Below are 17,420 nucleotides of genomic sequence, written 5' to 3' on the forward strand. Positions count from 1 at the left end.
TTACGGACTCAACCTGCAAGTTTACCTTTAGAGAATCCTGGACTAGGACCCACAAGTCCCTTTGCACTTCAGCATTATGAATTTTGTCACCGTTTAGAATATAGTCCATGCCTCTATTCTTTTTTCCAAAGTTCAAGACCTCGCGCTTGCCCACGTTGAATTTCATCAGCCATTTCTTGGACCACTCTCCTAAACTGTCTGAATCTTTCTGGAGCCTCCCCACCTCCTCCATACTACCTGTCCCTCCACCTATCTTTGTATCACCGGCAAACTTAGCCAGAATGCCCCCAGTCCCGTCATCTAGATCGTTAATATATAAAGAGAACAGCTGTGGCCCCAACACTGAACCCTGCGGGAGACCACTCATCACCGGTTGCAATTCCGAAAAAGAACCTTTAATCCCAACTCTCTGCCTTCTGCCTGACAGCCAATCGTCAATCCATGTTAGTACCTTGCCTCGAATACCATGGGCCCTTATTTTACTCAGCAGTCTCCCGTGAGGCACCTTATCAAAGGCCTTTTGGAAGTCAAGATAGATAAAATCCATTGGCTCTCCTTGGTCTAACCTATTTATTATCTCTTCAAAGAACTCTAACAGGTTTGTCAGGCACGACCTCCACTTACTAAATCCATGCTGACTTGTCCTAATCCGACCCTGCACTTCCAAGAATTTAGAAATCTCATCCTTAACAATGGATTCTAGAATCTTGCCAACAACCGAGGTTAGGCTAATTGGCCTATAGTTCTCCCTCTTTATCCTTGTTCCCTTCTTGAACAGGGGGTTACAACAGCGATTTTCAAATCCTCTGGGACTTTCCCTGACTCCAGTGACTTTTGAAAGATCATAACTAACGCCTCCACTATTTCTTCAGCAATCTCCTTTAGAACTCTGGGATGTAGCCCATCTGGGCCCGGAGATTTATCAATTTTTAGACCTCTTAATTTCTCTAGCACTTTCTCCTTTGTGATGGCTACCATATTCAACTCTGCCCCCTGACTCTCCGGAATTGTTGGGCTTTTACTCATGTCTTCTACAGTGAAGACTGACGCAAAGTACTTATTTAGTTCCTCAGCTATTTCCTTGTCTCCCATCACTAGATTACCAGTGTCATTTTGGAGCGGCCCAATGTCAACTTTTGCCTTCCGTTTGTATTTAATGTATTTAAAGAAACTTTTACTATCATTCCTAATGTTACTGGCTAGCCTACCTTCATATTTGATCCTCTCTTTCCTTATTTCTCTCTTTGTTATCCTCTGATTGTTTTTGTAGCCTTCCCAATCTTCTGACTTCCCACTACTCTTTGCCACATTTATAGGCTTTCTCTTTTGCTTTGATGCATTCCCTAACTTCCTTTGTCAGTCATGGCTGCCGAATCCCCCCTCTGATAATCTTTCTTTTCTTTGGGATGAACCTCTGAACTGTGTCCTCAATTACACCCAGAAATTCCTGCCATTGCTGTTCTACTGTCATTCCCACTAGGCTCTGCTCCAAGTCGATTTTCGTCACCCACCCCCTCTCTCTCTCACCCACACCCTCTCTCGCCCACCCCCTCTCTCTCACCCACCGCCTCTCTCTCTCACCCCTCTCTCTCTCACCCCCCCCTCTCTCTCTCACCCCCCTCTCTCTCTCACCCCTCTCTCTCTCACCCAGTTCCTCCCTCATGCCCCTGTAGTTACCTTTATTTAACTGTAACACCTTTACATCTGATTCTACCTTCTTTCTTTCAAATTGGAGATTGAATTCTACCATATTATGATCACTAATCCTAACTCCTAAGTGCTCCCTTACTTTAAGATCTTTAATCAAGTCTGGCTCATTACATAACACGAAGTCCAGTATGGCCTGTTCCCTCGTGGGCTCCATCACAAGCTGTTCCAAAAAGCCCTCCTGTAAACATTCAATGAATTCCCTTTCCTTGGGTCCACTGACAGCATTATTTATCCAGTCCACCTGCATATTGAAGTCCCCCATGATCACTGTGACCTTGCCTTTCTGACATGCACTTTCTATTTCGTGGTGCATTTTGTGCCCCCGGTCCTGACCTCTGTTTGGAGGCCTGTACGTAACTCCCATTATGTTTTTTATGCCTTTGTGGTTCCTCAACTCTACCCACAGAGACTCCACATCATCTGACCCTATGTCGTTTAGTGCTATTGATTTAATTTCATTCCTAATTAACAAGGCAACCCCGCCCCCTCTGCCCACCTCTCTGTCTTTTCGATAGGTTGTGAATCCCTGGATGTTTAAATGCCAGTCCTGAACCCCCTGCAACCATGTCTCTGTGATGCCTACCACGTCATACCTGCCAGTCATAATCTGGGCCACAAGCTCATCTACCTTGTTCCGTACACTGCGCACATTTCAATATAGCACCTTTAATTCTCTATTGACCGTCCCTTTTTGTTTTCTGAGTGTGGTGTACCTTGGTTTACTGAGCCTTTCCATACACTGTGTCATATTTTGTGGGATGGGGACTATCGTAACCTCTCCTGAGTTGTGTCTTTTCGTGCTTTTCTGTATTCCTAAACAGCTATGCTTCCCACTGATTACTTCACCTCTTGGTTCCCTGACTTTCCATCCCCCCCCCCAATCTTTAGTTTAAAGTCCTATTGACCACCCTATTTACTCTTTTCGCCAGAACACTGGTCCCAGCTCGGTTCAGGTGGAGACCATCCCAACGGTATAGGTCCTCCCTGTCCCAAAGTTGATGCCAGTGTCCCATGAAAAGGAACCCCTCTTTCCCACACCACTCTTTCAGCCACGTGTTAACTTCCCTTATTCTTGCCTCCCTATGCCAATTTGCACGTGGCTCGGGCAGTAATCCGGAGATTATGACCCTTGAGGACCTATTTTTTAATTTGAATCCTAGCTCTTTATAATCTCGAAACAGGTCCTCTTTCCTAGACGTGCCTATGTTGTTGGTACCGACATCGGCCACAAAAACTGGATCCTCCCCCTCCCTCTCAGTATCCTTTCAAGCCGGTCAGATATACCAGGCAACGTACCATGCGGGACTCTTTATCCTCCTCACAAAGGATACTATCTATCCCCCTGATAATATAATCCCCTACAACTACAACTTGCCTATTTACTCCCTCCCCTTGAATGGCCTGCTGAACCATGGTGCCTTGGTCAGCTGACTCATCCTTCCTGCAGCCCTGTTCGCCATCCACACAGGGAGCAAGTGCCTCATACCTGTTGGACAGGGTCAAGGGCTGAGGCTCTTGAGTTCCTGACTGCTGGTTCCCTTTAACTGCCTGACCTGCAGTCACACCCTGCTGTCCCTGGCCACTGGCAGGATTTAAACTAGTTACTCTGACAGGTGTGACTGCCTCCTGAAACACAGTGTCCAGGTAAGTCTCCCCCTCCCGGATGTGCTTCATTGTTTGAAGCTCAGACTCCAGCTCATCAACTCTGAGCCGGAGCTCTTCGAGCAGCCAACACTTACTGCAGATGTGGTCGCTGCAGCTCGCAATGCGGTCTGCCAGCTCCCACATCAAGCAGCTCAAGCACATCACCTGACCAGCCATCACTAATTAATTAATTAGTTTAATTTAAGTTTACGAGTTAAGCTGTGTTTTGTTTTAAATGTGGTGCCGATTTGCTATCAACCACAATATGAAGGCACTTTCTGGAAAGTTTACCTTTCAACCAGCAATAGTCTCATCGTACCACAATAATTTATCATTAATCTGCTCCAAGTATACTTTCACGACTCGCTGAAAGAATATAATCCCTATTTCCTGGGGAATAAAGCCAGGCAGGAGTAGAAACCTGTAACTGAATGATCAGAAAATGTCCATCGTGAAATGTGTGTTCCGATGATCGACGGATTCCTCTGTGAAGCCGGGAGCGTTTGTTTTTGCTGTCAAATGCTGGTTGATTCCAGTCTTTCAGCGGGGGCCTTTCACACTGTGTGGAAACCTCTTGGAAATAATATTGAAGTGTTTCACATCAGTCCATTCATAAAGGTCCCTGAATGTGATGGGAATTCATTTTATTGAAAAACACTGCATTTCCAACATGAACACGGGGCTGGAGTCAAAGATCATAGAATTTACAGTGCAGAAGGAGGCCATTCGGCCCTTCGAGTCTGCACCGGCTCTTGGAAAGAGCATCCTACCCAACGTCAACACCCCCACCCTATCCCCATAACCCACTAACTCCACCCACCACTAAGGGCACTTTTGGACACTAAGAGCAATTTATCATGGCCAATCCACCTAACCTGCACATCTTTGGACTCTGGGCGGATATTTTCCATCAGTTCATGGATGCAAAACGAATTAAGACGTTTCGACGCATGCACTTGTCGGTTGAGGTGGCCGAGTGGTGAAGGCGCTGTACTGCTAGTCCTTTGCGCTCTGTAACGGCGTTCGAATCCCATCCTAGTCGATTTTTCATACGCTCTTTTCTCGGAAGTGGGGCTCATTTTTCGATGATGGATCTGCAATCACTGACGTGCAAATCCATTCCAGGTTGTGAGGCCGGATTGCATCGAGTTGTGTTGGAAAAGCGAGAATTCAAAATTCAGTCTTGTTCTGATTGAGATGAATTGATCGGGTAGGGAGAGAGGAACCACTTTGATTTGACTTACTGTCACGTGTACTGAAGTACAGTGAAAAGTATTTTTCTGCTACCAAGGCATATACACATTACATACAGAGTGGGCAAAAAAAGAATAATCGACACAGTGCATTGCCAAATGGTACATCGACAAACAGTGATTGGTTACAGTGCGGAACAAGTGGACAAACAAAGTAAATCCATGAGCAAGAGCAGCATAGGGCGTCGTGAATAGTGTTCTTACAGGGAACAGATCAGTCCGAGGGAGAGTTGTTGAGGAGTCTAGTAGCTGTGGGGAAGACGCTGTTCCTATGTCTGGATGTGGGGGTCTTCAGACTTCAGTGCCTTCTGCCTGTTGAAATAGTCTGTAAAAAGTCAAAACCTGGGTGGGAGGGTCTCTGATAATGTTGTCTGCTGTCCTGCGGCAGCGGGAGTTGTAGACAGAATCACTGTGCGGGTGGCAAGCTTGTGTGATGGGTTGGGCTGAGTTCACCACATTGCAGTTTCTTGCGAAGTTGGACCGGGCAGTTGCCATACCAAGCTGAGATGCAGCCCGATAGGATGCTCTCTATGGCGCATCTGTAGAAGTTTGTGAGAGTCGAAGCAGACATGACGAGTTTCTTGTCCTTCCTTCGGAGGTAGAAACGATGTTGGGCTTTCTAGATTGTTGCATCAACGTGAGTGGACCAGGACAGACTGTTGGTGATGGCGACCCCCAGAGTTGTAAAGCTATCGACCATCTCCACTTCGCACCCATTGATGCAGACGGGTGTGTGTGTTGTGCAACGCTTCATGGCGTCGATGATCAGTTCCTTGGTCTTTCCGATATTTAGAGACAGGCTGTTTTAGGTACTGTTATGGGCGAGGCGTTTTCCGAACCCCAAAATGTATCAGAGAGTTCTACCGATCTCTCCCTTTCATGGATTTGTTGCTTTTCCTAGCACATGGCTTTTTCCCTAGGTGTGGGATTACAATTATGGACACGTGGGTTTTTAAACACAAAACACTGTTTATTCCATGAACTCAACTGAACATCTTAAATAAACATTGGATCTCTTACCACAGCTTACTTCAAAGATAACTCAGGAAATATTGGAACATTAAATAATTCCTTAAACTGTTCCTTCAAACTTCCAAGAGACTTAACACCTTGAAACAGAATCACATCAGGTTAAAGGCTTTACAATCATCAGTTTAAATCACCCAAATGATCCAAAGATGGTCTTTTATGTCAGAGATCCAGCTCCCTGCTAACACAGACACTCCCAAGCTCTTTTCAAACTTGCAGCTCCCTGGAAACACACAGACAAACGCAAGCTGCTTTTTAAACTGAAAGTAAAAACCTGAAAAATGGCTGACCTAAAGCCCAGCTCCACCCACTCTCTGGCATCACTGTTTTCTTAAAGGTACATTGCTCAAACATCCATGTCTTAAAGGTACTCTTACATGACACCTCCACCCAAGAAAAAAAAACTTCAATTTCAAGATGGTTTCATTTTTCACTTTTGCACCATTCACTAAGAAATATACACAGTAAATATACACTTTCGCTTAAAAAAAAACAACACATGCAAACAGGTCTAATAATATAGTCCATTTTTTCTTTGTTCTTCTTCCTCCAACCGAAATCCTTCTCGATTGACAGTCTCTTTGAACAAAATCTCTGCACGAGATCTCTGCACGGGGGCAGCACGGTAGCCTTGTGGATAGCACAATTGCTTCACAGCTCCAGGATCCCAGGTTCGATTCTGGCTTGAGTCACTGTCTGTGCGGAGTCTGCACATCCTCCCCGTGTGTGCGTGGGTTTCCTCCGGGTGCTCCGGTTTCCTCCCACAGTCCAAAAATGTGCGGGTTAGGTGGATTGGCCATGATAAATTGCCCTTCGTGTCCAAAATTGCCCGTGGGGTTACTGGGTTATGGGGATAGGGTGGCGGTGTTGACCTTGGGTAGGGTGCTCTTTCCAAGAACCGGTGCAGACTCGATGGGCTGAATGGCCTCCTTCTACTCTGTAAATTCTATGATAATGATCCATCAATTCCTCTACTACTCTGAATTTCTCTTTAGAATCAGATACTTTAGTTCAATCTGACCACATAGTCCCTTGCAATTCTCCAATACAGGAACATTGGTGATCACAGCTTTCAGGCAGCCAAATGCCTGTTGAAAGTACGCTGTCCATTGAATATTTTTACGTTTCTTCAGCAATTCCATCAGTGGAGTAATCACGCCACAAAACGTTTGCACTAAAGTTCGATTAAATCCACTCATTCGAAGAAATCGCATTATTTCCCTTCCTCTTGAGGGTATCAGAAACTCCTCAAGGAAAGTGATTCGGGCTCCTGCAAATTCACTTTCGGCTAGTTTCATTACCAACCCCGCCACCTGAAGTCGATCGAAGAACTCCATACGATGCTTTAAATGTTCTTTCCATACCTGGAAGTTGGAAATAAAAGCAGATTGTCCTGCTTTCTCAATGCAATCATTCAAACGTGGGATAGGGTAAGAGTCAGTTCTTGTAACTGCATTCACCTTTCTATCGTCCACATACAACCGTTGGGTACCGTCTGGTTTAGGTACCATCACTATGGGTGAGCTCCATTGGCTGCTACCCACTTCATTTATGCCATTTTAAGCATACTCTCAATCTCTTTGTTAACCTGTGCCAATTTTAAAGGATTAAGTCTATATGAATGTTGTTTGATAGGAACAGCATTTCCTACAGCTACATCATGTATAGCCATTTTAATACTACCCAATTTATCACTACAAACTTGCCCATGTGATTTCAATAACTCTTTCTGGTCAGTTCGTTTTTCCTCTGGAAGGGAACTTAACAATTCATACCAAATTTTAAGAACATCCTCATTATCCAATTTAATTTGAGGATGTCAAATTCACAGTCATCTGGATTTGGTTCGTCACTTTGAATTAGAATCATTAAAACCTCCTTTTTCTCTCCTTCCCTTTCAAAGTACCTTTTAAGCATATTCACATGACACACTCGGTGAGTCTGCCTTCTATCTGGTGTTTTTACCACTTAATTCACCTCATTTAATTTCCTTTCAATCTGATACTGTCCACAAAACCTAGCTTTTAAAGGCTCCCCTGCCACTGGTAACAACTTTATCCCCACTGGCAAAACTACGAACTTTGGATTTCTTGTCCGCTACCCATTTAATTCCATTTTGTACAACTTTCTAGGCAATTCACCTGCTCTATTTAATCGTTTCCTAAAATTTGGCATGTAATCCAATAGTGTAATTTCCGATTTCGCACCTACCAATTTTTCCTTAATCAATTTAGGCGGACTAAAGGACTAAATTTGATAGACTCATTAGGTGCATCCCTAATTGCAAACAATACGAATGGGATTTATTTATCCCAATCCTCTGGTTAATCTTGACAATACGGCCTCAACATTGGCTTTAATGTCTGATGCAAACTTTCTGACGCTCCCTGCGATTCTGGATGGGACTCAGTTGATTTAAATTGTTTTATTCCTAAGCTATCCATAACTTCTTTGAATAACTTTGAAGTAAAATTAGTTCCTTGATCGGATTGAATTTCTGGTGGTAGTCCATATCTAGTAAAGAAATGAAGTAAATCCTCCACAATCCTTTTAGCTGTAATATTACGTACTGGAATGGCCTCTGGAAACCTAGTAGACACATCCGTTACAGTCAAAAGATATTGATTCCCACTTTTTGTTTTAGAAAGCGGTCCTACACAATCGATTCGGACCCTTGTAAAAGGTTCCTTAAATGCTGGAATGGGTATTAAGGGCGCTGGTTTTATCATTGCTTGAGGTTTCCCTCTCACTTGACATGTGCGACATGATTTATAAAATTTAACTACATCTTTATGTAGTCCAGGCGAGTAAAACAATTCTGGATTTTAGCTTGTGTTTTCCTTATTCCCAAATGACCTCCCACTGGTACCTCATGTGCAACTCGCAACACCTCCTTTCTATACCCTACCGGCAATTCTACTTGATGATCTTCTGCCCACTTTTCATCCGCCTGCATATGTACAGGTCTCCATTTTCTCATCAGGCCATCATGTTTACGGTAATAACACACTGGTATACTCTCAGATTCCTCTTCCGTATATGCTTTCTGATATATCCGTTTTATTTCCACATCTTTCTGTTATAACTCTGCAAATATTCCTGAACTAAAAATATCCGCCTCATCCTCCACCTGTTCTTGTTCTTTTTCAACCATCTGATCAAAAATTGTTGCTGATAATTGCACTTCAACTTCACCTTTACTCTTTGATTTGTCCTCTTGTCTTAACCTGTAACTTTGCGACCTTGTTCCTACACAAACCGGAAAAATCCCAGGATATTCGTCCTTCAACACTTCAGTTGACTGATTTTCCACTGGCTTATCAACCACAGTAGGCATCACTCCCACCTGCGATGCAGGTATATCATTACCCAAGATAAACTGTATTCCTGGACAAGATAGTTTATCTATTACTCCTACTACCTCTTCACCATTCTTCACTGGACTTTCCATCCTCACCTTATACAATGGAACGCGACTCCTCTCACCCTGAATTCCACATATCACCACCTTTTCTGGCAACATTCTTCCCAAACTACATAATTCCTCATTTTTACCATTAAAGATTGACTAGCCACTGTATCTCAAAACATTGTGACTTCTTCACCTGCTCCTCTTGATACACATAAGTAAATTCTACCCACACAAGTAAATTCTTTAAATACATCTGGCACCTTCTTAACAATTATTTCTTGAACAGGCTGTACAATTGTTTGCACCTCCTTCGCGTCCCTTGGGATTTCCTTTAACACTCTTACAAACCCCACCGTCTTATCCTGTTTTACCACATCACCCTTCTCAGTGCTTGTCTTCAACCACCAACACTGTGACTTTAATGGCCTAGTTTATTACAGTGAAAACATTTGAAACTTTTCATTTCTTTTCCACCCTCCTGGATTTCTTTTTTAATCAGAGGTACACTCCCTTTATTGTCTCCCATCATATCACCTTTACCTTTACCACTTGAGTATTTCTCATGTCCCCAGTTTCTATCCCTCATCGGCTGAAACTGATGTCGGAAAACAATCTTTGATTTATGAACGTATTCATAATCATCTGCCATTTCCGATACTAATTTCGCAGCTCTAACCTTCTGTTCTTCCACATGAGTTCTCACTACATCAGGAATTGAATTTTTAAACTCCTCCAAAAGTATAATTTTCTGAGAACTTAATACATTTGGTCTATTTTCAAAGCCCTTATCCACCTATCAAAATTACTCTCTTTCAGCCTTTCAAACTCCATGTATGTTTGACCAAATTCTTTCCTTAAATTTCTAAACCTTAGTCTGTAAGCTTCAGGCACTCGCTCAGATGCACTTAAGATGGGTTTCTTCACCTGCTCATACGTTCCAGATTCCACCTCCGGTCGTGATGCAAACACTTCACTAGCTCTACCTACCAGCTTTGTTTGAATCAGTAACGCCCACATGTCCTGTGGCCATTTCATTTGTTTAGCTACCTTCTGAAATGAAATGAAAAAGGCTTCCACTTCCTTCTCGTCAAACCGTGGCAGTGCTTGGACATATTTAAATAGTTTCCCACCAAGCCTTCGACTATGACGCGCTTTCACACTATCCTCATCACTATCATCCAGCTGTACGTTTCCCTTTACGTCTGCCAATGTTAACTGATTGTCATGTTTCATGGCCATTTTCTGAAGTTCAAACTCGCTCTCTTTATTTTTTTCCCTCCTCTGTATTTCCATTTCTTTTTCTTTTTGTTCTGCTAGGACTATTCTTTCTTTTCGCCTTTCTGCTCTCTCCTTTTCTTTTTCCCCTCTCTCTCTCTTTCTCTTTCTTTTTCCTCTCTCTCCCTCTCGTATTCAAGCCGCTTTCATTCTTTCTCATGTTCCATTTGTTTAATTTGCAACTGAATTTTTGCCATTTCCAATGAGTCAAACTCTATCGCATGCAACTTTAAATGCTTAACCACCGCCATAATTACTTCATCTTTTCGCATTTTGTCAGGTAAGGTTAACTGCAATGTTCTTGCCAAATCTAACAGTCTGCTATTCGTTTCTGCCCGTAAAGTACTTCGTGTGACATTCTCCACCCACAAAAACTTCTGAGCCTCTGAAAGAACCATTGTTCACAACACTCTCCCCACGTAAACTAAAATACCACACCGGAAAAGGAACAATCCTTCACTGTCTTTAAGTTCACAAAAGCCAATCCAATAGATAGACTTTTATCCCGGACGAGCCCCCAATTTCTATGGGTGAGGCGTTTTCAGAACCCCAAAATGTATCATGGAGTTCAACCAACCTCTCCCTTTAATGGATTTGTTGCTTTTCCTGGCACACGGCTTTTTCCCTTGGTGTATTATTATTATACAATTATGGACTCGTGGGCTTTTAAACACAAAGCACTGTTTATTCCATGAACTCAACTTAACATCTTAAATAAACATTGGATCTCTTAACGCCCCTTACTTCAAAGATAACTCAGAAAATATCGCAACAGAAACAATTCCTTAAAATGTTCCTTCAAACTTCCAAGAGACTTAACACCTTTAAACAGAATCACATCAGGTTGAAGGCTTTACAATTATCAGTTTAAATCACCCAAATGATCCAGAGATGGTCTTTTATGTCAGAGATCCAGCACCCTGCAAACGAAGACACTCCCAATCTCTTTTCAAACTTGCAGCTCTCTGGAAACACACAGACACACACAAACTGCTTTTTAAACTGAAAGTAAAAATCTGCAAAATGGCTGACCTAAAGCCCAGCTCCACCCACTCTCTGACATCACTGTTTTCTTAAATGTGCATTGCTTAAACTTACATGTCTTAAATGTACACTCACATGACAGTGCACTATGCAACCATGTGATTTATCTACCTCCTGCATCTGATTCGTCATTGTTTGCGATACGACCTACCGCAGTGGTATCATCCACAAACTTATAGCTTGAGTTGGAGCTAAATCCTGCCACACAGGATATGCCTCCATATTCAGCGGGTCCGACAATGACAAGATTGAAGAACGATCACTCGTCTATCAAATCAGTGAGGTTTGCCTCACTGTGAGACAAGATTAGCAGAAGCAAAACCAAATTAATTAGATAGAGATCACACGGTTATACTCGACTTGAAACATGAAAACCCCGCCATCTCACAATTCCCGTTCCAGCCTCCCCGAACCGGCGCCGGAATGTGGCGACTCCGGGCTTTTCACAGTAACTTGATTGAAGCCTACTTATTACAATAAGAGATTATTAGTATTATTATTATTGATCCTCGCCTGAAGTATAGTGATCCTCAGGTTAAATCACCACCAGTCAGATCTTAGACTCAAAGGGCCTATGGTCATCAGGGACTAGAGCGACTTAATTTATTTTAGAACTGGATCAATGTATGTCATTTCCAGGATGTGACTTCACTCAAGACTGGCCAAATGACTGACAGCCGGGAAATTAACGACCATTGAGGAGTTACCGCTACCTGAGGCTTGGTGGGATTGCTGGTTTTAAAGGTTCATCGTGAAATCTAGAGATAAAATGCCGGGAAAGTGGACATGAGTATTATCATGAGATCATTAAAATGTAAAAGGAGGCCATTCTTCCAATGGACTCGGCAACGATATTCTGAAAGAGCCTCTGTGTCCCCATCACATCCCTGTAACACCACCCAACTTTCTGAACACTAAGGGGCAATTTAGCATGGACAGTCTACCTAACGCGCACACATTTGGACTGTGCGAGGAAATCGCAGCACCCGGAGGGAACCCACACAGACACGGAGAGAAAGTGCAAACTCCACACAGTCAGTGACCAAAAGCTGGAATTGAACCCGGATCGCTGGCTCTGTGAGGTAACCACTGTGATAATATGCCACCGTATAAGGCCATAACACGTCATATATCAGATCAAGCATGATCTCATTGAAATGCGGAGCATATTCGATGGGCTGAATGGCCTACTTCTGCTCCTACGTCTTATACCCTGATATTGTGTAAATCTGTTCCTGTTCTTGGGTAAAACCCTTGTTAAACCAACACAGACGCCGCATGTCGTCTGCATCTGATTATCTGGCGCAGAGAAGGTGATTGTGGAATACATGTTGTACCCATCAAACTCTGCTACTCACCTGACTGAGATGTGTTCTGTCTCTGTAAATCACAGGTAGTATTCGCGAGTGGAGGGAACACTCTGCACCTCAGTCTCAATAGTTTGTGAGAGCAGGATTCCTTCATTATGAGTCAATGTCTGGGACTGTATGTGAGGGTGGGTTTCAGTCTCTATCAGACATTGGTCCTGAATGTCAGTTTGGAAATGTTTCTGTATCTATCAATCACAATTACTGTTTGGGAAAAGTGAGATTAATACATAACAGCAGCACTGCTGTAACAGACAGAGAAAGATACACAAAAAATCACGAAGAGACTATCAGGACACACATACAATGACACACACACAGAAAAGGTGCCGAGATGGAGAAACTGTTTTTTTCGGAAAATGTGTTTTCTGCTGCAAACACCCTGTTTGTAAAATTATATCTTGCTGTGTAACTGAGCTCTCTGCTGTGTAGCCGTGCTCTCTGCCATGGAACCGTGACACTGCCGGTGACAGATCTTCACTGTAGTTGTGTCAAATCATTATCTGTTGTGTAATGTGTTCCCAGTTGTGGAAGTAAGATCCGTCGGAAGCAGAACCTTTCTGCGCCGTTTCTGAGACGAAATTTTAATTACATATTTATTAAATTTTGTCACGAGGTTCGTTTAGACCTCTGGATTCCCAGTCAAGGGACATAACCTTGTGTTCCTGTTATGAAGACAGTTCATTCAGCATCAATATTTTCAGATAATAACAAGAAAGCGCCCAACGTGGGGCTCGAACCCACGACCCTGGGATTAAGAGTCCCATGCTCTACCGACTGAGCTAGCCGGGCTGCTGGTGCACTGTCTATTAAACCTCTTCTTGAAGAGAGTTGCTGCGGTGCTCATTCGGAAGGTCAGTGCTGACTTGTTGGGCCGAATGGCCTACTTCTGAGCTGGATATTCTACGATTCTGTGATACAAGCATGTTGATGCGGTGAAGACGTTCTGCCATACTGCCCACGCCTGATACCATGTAGGAATGCTGGTCTCTCAATGACTGACGACCAATGACATGTAATAAAAAATAACTGACTTAATAATTGAGCAGCACCTCCTGGCTTGTGCTCTGACCGCGATCCGGGGAACTGCCGAAATCCCGACACGTGACCATTTTAGTTGCGTCATCAGGTGACCGTTCGGCCTGCACAGGTCTCCTTCTGTGCTGTAATTTCTAGATTTCATCATTTAAATTTTCTTCCAGACTGTAAAGTGTGGTCCTGTTCCATTTGAATTTCTAATATATTTCCAATGTAACTGATGTTGTTCCACAATCTATTTAATCGGTGGAATTGTGCGTTTAGGGAGCTGAGGTTTTCGAGTCTCTCAAGGCCTCTCTCCAAATCCAATGGTCATTTTCCACGAAGATTCAACCTCTCCTCACATAAACACCGGGGCCCCGTTGATCGTTTGAATGCAATAACTTCCTGGAGTGATTCCAGGCTGGTTTTAGAATGTATTCTATCGACCAAATTACTAATGAATGGCACACTAAACACAGCTGCGATGGCCGAGTGGTTAAGGCGTTAGACTTGAAATCCCGTGGGGCTTCCCCACGCTGGTTCGAACTCTGTTCGCAGCGACTGTGTTTCGAAGTGTTTGCGAAACTACCCGCGCAAACCACTGACTCGAGAATGAATTGGAATGTTTGTAAATGAACGGTTTGAGTCAGTCAGATGTTCAGCATTTGTTTTGGAAACTGAACGAAATATAAAGAAGCTCGCACTCAAAACAACAGTCAATAAATAATAACGTTTCCTGCAACGTTTGGAAGGAGAAGCAGCAACGGCAGCGAATGGAAACGTGGTTTGGTTTCATTCAGGTGAATGTATTTCTGGGTAAAAAGATCGTGTTAGAAATGGAACATATTTTATCTCTCTATCTGTTTCTTTGTTTCTTTCTCTCTCCCTCACTCACTGTTTTTGTGCTTCTCCGGGGACTGATTGGATACAGTGAAACTCAGCCCTATTTCATCCCAACTCTTTTGGACGAATACATCCTGGCGATGGGCGGTCCTGAATCAGTGGAAGAATCGACAAACTATTCCATTCTTGGCTCTGTGAGAAGTTCCATTCCTGGTTGTGAGGTGGTTCTGGGATAAAGGGATCGAGAGAGAACGAAGTGACTGCAGTCTGACTCTTACTCTGAAAACCAGTTAGTGCGCCCTTGTACAAAGTGGATTTGTCTGAGAACAGGAGGAAAGCAGATCATGGGCCTGTGATTGATTTTATTGAGCCAGACCTTGAAAAGTGAAGCAAACTTCTAACTAGTCGGTGCCTGTCTGAGAACTGGTAAGGAATTACGGCTGATATTGAAACGGTTCATCTTTAATTAGTTACAGCAAATCGATTCTTTCAGAGGTCATGGTGTATTGTTTTCAGAGTCACTGTCATAGTTTCTTAAAATATGATTTGTGCTTGTTTTTGTTTTGTTCAGTAATTTGGGGAATCTATTTGGAGCGGGTGCAGTTGGTCAGTATCTGTGCCTCTTGCTTGGCAGCTCCCCGGGAAGCAGCAGCTCCATTCCTATCGAGATCTGTGGACACAATCAGGAGACCCAAACTATTGCGCACTGCTGCCATCTCCTGGCTGAAAGCAAGTTGTGCAACAAGTTAACGAGGTATTCGTGATACGTTTCAATTGGAGCAAAATAACATTAACATGGTTAATATTATCACTGTAGTAATCACATTTAAATCCCCAGATATCTGATTTCTGACTGAGCGATCTGTTCATCCCGATTTATCGGAAAATGAAGGATTCCCATTACAGCCGTATTGGTTACAAGAATATCCAATCTCTGATTTAATACATTCTCCCGCTTCATTGTTTGTGTATTCGTTCTATAAATACAGGCAAAGCTTGAAGAAATCAGTAACAGAGTAATCAATGTTCCCGGAGAGATGAAACTGCCGCCCCGAACTTCATTTTATGAAGGTGATTCCAGTCACTCCCCACTTTCCCATCAGAACAACGTCACAGAGGAAATCACATCCCCTTCACAGAATAACCATTCAGCACGAAAGTAAATTATCTGAACTATGCTGACCAGAATCAGTGTGCTCAAACGTGTGTTCTTGTTGAAAGAAAAAATGAGGAAGTGAATAGCTGTGTGGCTACCGCAGGGCAGTAATGTTGTAGCTCCTGGTTTAAGGAGCAGAGTGCCGCAGCGGATGCGTGTTGGGTCATTAGCCCGAGGTCGAGGAATCGAGGCTATTCTCTGCTATTTACATCCTCCCTGACACGTAAAGTAAAAATAACGCACGTTCCTATTTGCTTTGCAGCAAATACCGATCAGAAACTTTCTTGCAGTCTCATCCCGACATTAAACCCAGGATAAAGCAGACAGCATGACACATTACAACATTGTAAAGCTCACACAGAGGGAACCACAGAGAAAATGCTTTAAAGTCTCAGCAAGACTGACCAGATCTGTAGGGAGAGAAAAGAGTTAACGTTTCGAGTCTAGATGACACTTTGTCAAAGCTGGACCGGATACGATATCCAGTAGTACCCCACAAAGGGGCAATATAGATATATAACGATATCCATTAATAACTCACATGGGGCATATAAGGAAATAAAGCTTTATCGAGCAACAAATCACAATAGAAACTAAGTTCCCATCTTCCCCTCTCGGGCGGATGTGAACAATCGAACCTGCCTGACTATTTCCAAGAGAAGACGAATTTTACCCGGAGTCCTGGAATCAATATTAATTCCTCAACCAAAGTCACTGAAGCAGATTATCGAGTCATTAACTGCGCTTTTGCCTGTGTGGTCTTGCTGTGCGTATTTAAGCGGGAATCTCATGTCCTGAGACCAACGCTTTTCCATTGAAAGGAAGGTATTGGACATTCGTGAGGTTGAAAATCTCGCTGGAGAAAATTAACCTCGAGGGGGAAAGGTCAATATCAGGAGTGGGATTCGCACCCACGCTTCCAGAAGGGACTGCGACCTGAACCTTTGACCGCTCGGTCACCCTGATGCGTTGTCGCCGAAACTAAGATCCGTGCACACATCGGCTCAAATTCTATCTTCATCGTCATTCCATTTCAAACAAGATATGCTTATCCTACTTTTGAACACCAGCCAGAGTCCTGTATCTGAGTGTCATCCTTGTCCAGGCCGCTGAGGGTTAAGGAGCTCCTCATTGCTGCATTGATCAGTTTGCTCCAATCAACCAGGAACGAATTCCCGCTCTACCTGTTCCTCACTCGAAGATATTGAAAGCCTAAGATCTGAGCGACGTGAAGTATCCAATTGGAGAGTTGCTTCCTGACGACTGCATTCTCTCTCCACAGCTGCTCCCGGTGCTGCTTTCACAGACAAGTAGCCGAAGAATCCCTCCTTTTTCCAAACAGGAGAACGTTCATCCAGGAGAGGCGCCAGAAGAGTGTTCTGGGAGAAGTCAACTTTGTCACCTCGACTATACTGTGGGTAGCTGAAGAACAGGTGTCAAAGAGCGGATCAGACTGTAAGCAAAACGTTGATACTAATAAAGAAAAAGGTAGATGTGCTGCTGACTAATAGCGACTTGTTTTCGTTTGGTGTGATTGAGAATATATATAGCAGAGAGTGGTTTCGATCCATCGACCACTGGGTTATGGGCCGCTGCTCCACGCTGTTCGTGCTTGACCCTGTCCGGGGTCGGACTTGAGGCAATGTTTGAAGAAATCAATAACAGCG

The 17,420-nt window shown here is 43.5% G+C and overlaps 2 non-coding genes across 2 annotated transcripts; one reads left to right on the forward strand and one right to left on the reverse strand.

Moving 5' to 3' along the window:
* Positions 1 to 13,453: 13,453 nt before the first annotated feature.
* Positions 13,454 to 13,526, reverse strand: trnak-cuu (transfer RNA lysine (anticodon CUU)). Its single transcript has one exon. It is a non-coding gene; the product is annotated as a tRNA-Lys (tRNA).
* A 706-nt stretch (positions 13,527 to 14,232) lies between these two features.
* Positions 14,233 to 14,314, forward strand: trnas-uga (transfer RNA serine (anticodon UGA)). The gene has a single exon. It is a non-coding gene; the product is annotated as a tRNA-Ser (tRNA).
* Positions 14,315 to 17,420: the final 3,106 nt, after the last annotated feature.

Source organism: Scyliorhinus torazame, chromosome 24, assembly GCF_047496885.1.
Source record: "Scyliorhinus torazame isolate Kashiwa2021f chromosome 24, sScyTor2.1, whole genome shotgun sequence".
Lineage (NCBI taxonomy): Eukaryota > Metazoa > Chordata > Chondrichthyes > Carcharhiniformes > Scyliorhinidae > Scyliorhinus > Scyliorhinus torazame.